Consider the following 4,443-nt stretch of genomic DNA (forward strand, 5'->3'; position numbering starts at 1 on the left):
GAAGAACTAAATGAAAGTGTTCATCTGTCTACCCTCATTGACAGTTCCAACAGGATCAGGAAATACAACAGATTCGGAAATGGGTGGAGACATTCCCAAGTGCCTGTCCTCATTGGCTATGGGGAGACAAAGTTCGTGTCCAGCTCTATGACCCTGACTACATGAAGGTGATTCCGGGGAGATCAGATGAGATTGAAATTTTATCTTGACTCAATCAGCTCTTCCCTGCTGATACAGGCCCCTGAGTCTGTAAAATCCCAGTAGAAAGTGACCGTTGAAACATTAATATTTAAGCCCTGTCCCAACCATCCACAAAGTCCACAGTCCAGGCTACAGCCAAAAGTATTTACTGAGTAATGAATGTTTAATACAACTGTGTGGGGCTAAATTTGCTGGTTTCTTTCTTTCTTTCTTTTTTTTTTTTTTTTCCTGTTCTTTCTTGCTGTTTTAAGCTAATAGAGTTAATCTGAAATGAACATTGTCATGTCTTATAGACATTTGGGTATAGGCATATGGCACAGGTGTTGATCTCTAATTTTGCTAATTTTGAGATTTGGGTTTCTTATTCTCATTTTCACTTATCAATGAATTATGACATGGATTTGGTAAGTATAATTGCTTCCAGTCCTGCATCATTGACAGACTAAGCTACCACCAATGGCTCTGTCTTACTCTCTGGCCTGGAGGACATTGCCTATGTTTCTCACCAACTCCTTCCTAGGTCTGTGGGTCTTCTGCTGTGAGAACACTGAATCTCACTTCCTGAGCCCACATTGACCTTCATGGCAGACATGGAAAGGGACAGGAGACAAGTGGGAAATGACAGAGGTCAAACTGCCAACAGATAGATATCAACTGATAGAAGCCCGTGGTCTGATAGATCCCCTCTGGGGATGCCAAATTTAGTAGTTTCCAGTTTCCTGTAAAGACTTTTCTTGTCTTTCAGACCCCAAAGTTACAGAAATCTCCAGACTCCTGGCTCCCTGGATTGGTATGTATATGTAAACTAGGACTGCCACCTACTGCCCAGGTAGATTTGCTAAGAGCAATCTCTTTGGCTCATAGAGAACAATAGGTGAGGGGCCACCACTGTCATGACCCCCATCCCTAATCCAGTTTCATGTTCCTTTTTACACGCAACAAGACCCCTACCTTTGCTAATGCTGGTGTGAGCCCTCCTGAGGCTCAGCTTCTTCCACTTCACTTCTCTGTTCTCTCCAGACATCCTCAGCCTGGTATTTATTTAACATCTGCCCACAACACTTTTCAACTTTCATCCTACAGCTGTCATAATCTCAGGGATGTATTTGCCCAATTAGGACATTTCCACACCTGAAATTCACCTGCTTTCCCTGCCATAGCCCCTGAAGTACCTTCTAGGTTTTCTCTCCTCAGGAACCGCCTTTTCTCTTTCCCCAGAGATCCCTTTCATCCCACCTCCCACCCCGCCATCCCGACACATACACACACCCATCTCTTGGCCCAGGGTATGGTTTTCCCCTGCTGAATGGGCAGAAGTGGCGCCAGCAGCGGCAGATGCTGACCCCAGCCTTCCATTATAACATCCTGAAGCACTACGTGGGGCTCATGGTGGACTCTGTACAAGTGATGCTGGTGAGTCCGTCTTTCTCCCCTCCAGACATCCACTCACAGCACACTTTTACCAAATTAACTCTCAGCTCTGTGACCCACAGACAGCCATAGGCACAGCCACACAGAATAACACTCTCAGACCATTACTGTGAGAATAGGCTTCCCCAAAAGTGATGTGAGAGCAGAGCACCCAGGCATTTGGTTGAATCCACACGTTGCTTATTGTCACAGGAAATGAGAATCACAGTGGATAAATTGTGCCGGGCCTTGTAGACTTCCTTTTGCTTTGACACTTTTTCCTCTAAAGTTGGGGTGCAATCAGTCCCTCAGAACAATCTCAGTTTTCAGAACACTGAAGAGTACTCCTATTATTTATTCATAAGAAATAACAAAAAATGTTTCTAGTCAAGTATAGCTGAATCTAAGAATGCAAAACTTAATTCAGACTCTGTGAGCAGACATGGTTAATGCTGTATTAAAACTTTGAAAAATAGGTATTGGTTTACACCTATTGATTCACAATACCAATTTCAACACTATAGCTGTCCTTTAAGTGAGGGATCCCAAGCACGATATCTGGAGGAAAGGGAAAAGCCGAGCTATATTTGCAAAATAATTCTGGAGGATTAAGAAGGTCCATACCCCCTCCCACCACAGGACAAATGGGAGGAGCTCATTGGCCAGGACTCCCTTTGGAGGTCTCTCAGCATGTCTCCTTGATGACCCTGGACACACCATCATGAAGTGTGCCTTCAGTTACCAGGGCAGCATCCAGTTGGACAGGTCAGTGATAACCCCCCAGGTCATGTTCTTATCAACTGCATGGATGTACCCGAGAGGCAAGTGGGGCAGCTTGGGGGCTCACTTCCACAGGAAGAAAGACTTAGACTGTGAAAGCTCTAATTCCAGACCAGACCAAAACATGCTTCAGCTACAGATTCCTCATCCCTAGCACAGGTAGACCCTGGCTGTTCACAATATCTTATAAAAACCTCAGGATCAAGCGGAGGATCCAAGATGGCCGTTTAGGAACAGCTCAGGATTGCAGCTCCCAGTGAAAGCGCAGAGGGTGAGTGGACGCCGCGTTTTTATTGCCCACAGACTAGGAAATTCCCGGGCAGAGGTGCTCCACGCTCGCCAGCGAGGCTATTGTGGCCAGCGCTGCTGTGCCGGCCAGTGCTGCTGCTTTGCTCCTCGCGGCTGCTTTGTCGGCGCCCCGGAGCCGCGGTTGTCCGTACAAAATACACCGGTCCGGGTGCCCTTTTGGCTGGCGATTGGAGCCACGGGAAGTCGCCCATATGCTGGTTCAAAAAGGGGACTGAGCAGAGAACCAGGACAGTAGATTCCAGGGCAAAAAAAAAAAAAAAAAAAAAAGCGCCACAAACCTCAGTGCCGCTGTTTAAGCCAGCGCAGTGAGTGGCCGCAGGGGAAAACAAACAGACCCCGGCGCCTCTTCAACAGGCGACTGGAACACCAACTTAAAAAAGGCTCTGAGGCAGGGAGCCAGGCGATCAGGCTCGGCTGGTCCCACCCCCATAAAAGAACAGCAACCAGAAACTCTGGATTGAGAATTTCACAGCGAGCGCAGCTGAACCCGGGACAGTCCAGCTCTGTGGGGGAGGGGCGTCCGCCATTACTGAGGCAGCCCGCCGTTGCCAAGGCAACACGCCACAGCAGAGACTCCGCCCCAACAGAGGCGGGCCACCATCGCCAAAGCAGTTCTAACTACACCCATATAAACAGGACTGCAGGGAAGTTCACTCGGCAGCGGGGCGCAGCCCACAGCAGCTCAGCAAAGCTGCTATAGGCCGACAGTGACTAGGCTGCCTCCTTGCTGGGCTGGGCAGGTCTGAAGGAAAAAAAGAAAAAAAAAAAAAAAAAGAAGGCAGCAGCATCACGGAAACTCATAAATAAAGCCCTAAATCCCTGGGACAGAGCACCTGGGAACAAAAAGCAGTTTATGAGTTCTGCTGCAGCAGACCTAAAAGTACCTGCCCAGCAGCTCTGAATGAACAACAACAGAGCTCACAGCTCACCATTTGAGCTCCTATAAAGAAAAGACCGTCTCCTCAAGCAGCTCCCTGACCCCTATATATCCAAAAAGACACCTCATAGAGGAGAGATCAGATTGACACTAGGTGGGTATCCTTCTGGGACAAAGATAGAAGAAGAAAACTGGTAACAACCCTTGCTGTTCAACAGCTGCTGCAGGTGAACCCCAGGCAAGCAGGGCCTGGAGTGAACCTCAGCAGACATACAGCAGAGGGGCCAGACTGTCAGAAGGAAAACCAAGAAGCAGAAATAACCGCATCATCAACAAACAGAACGTCAATCTGAAAGATTTGAGACCCAATCAGAAAGCCAGCAACTACAAAGTCGACAGGTGGATAAATCCTTAAGGATGGGAAGAAACCGGCGCAAAAAGGATGAAAACACCCGAAACCAGAACACCTCTCCTCCTAAAAGGGATCACAACTCCTCGCCAGCAAGGGAACAAGGTTGGATGGAGAATGAGTGTGATGAAATGACAGAATCAGAATTCAGAAGGTGGGTAGTAAGAAACTTCTGTGAACTTAAAGAACATGTTCTAACCAAATGCAAAGAAACTAAGAACCTTGAAAAAAGATTTGACGAAATGCTAACAAGAATGGACAAAATAGAAAGGAATATAAGTGAATTGATGGAGCTGAAAACTGCAACACGAGAACTTCGTGAAGCATGCACAAGTATCAACAGCCGACTTGACCAAGCAGAAGAAAGGATATCAGAGGTCGAAGATCAACTCAATGAAATAAAACGGGAAGGCAAGACTGGAGAAAAAAGGGTAAAAAGGAACGAACAAAGTCTCCA

The 4,443-nt window shown here is 47.1% G+C and overlaps 1 pseudogene; it reads left to right on the plus strand.

The window, feature by feature from the left end:
• Nucleotides 1-946: 946 nt before the first annotated feature.
• Nucleotides 947-2,935, plus strand: LOC116547638 (annotated as a pseudogene).
• Nucleotides 2,936-4,443: the final 1,508 nt, after the last annotated feature.

Source organism: Sapajus apella, unplaced genomic scaffold, assembly GCF_009761245.1.
Source record: "Sapajus apella isolate SASKATOON/1434 unplaced genomic scaffold, GSC_monkey_1.0 scaffold3910, whole genome shotgun sequence".
Taxonomy (NCBI): domain Eukaryota; kingdom Metazoa; phylum Chordata; class Mammalia; order Primates; family Cebidae; genus Sapajus; species Sapajus apella.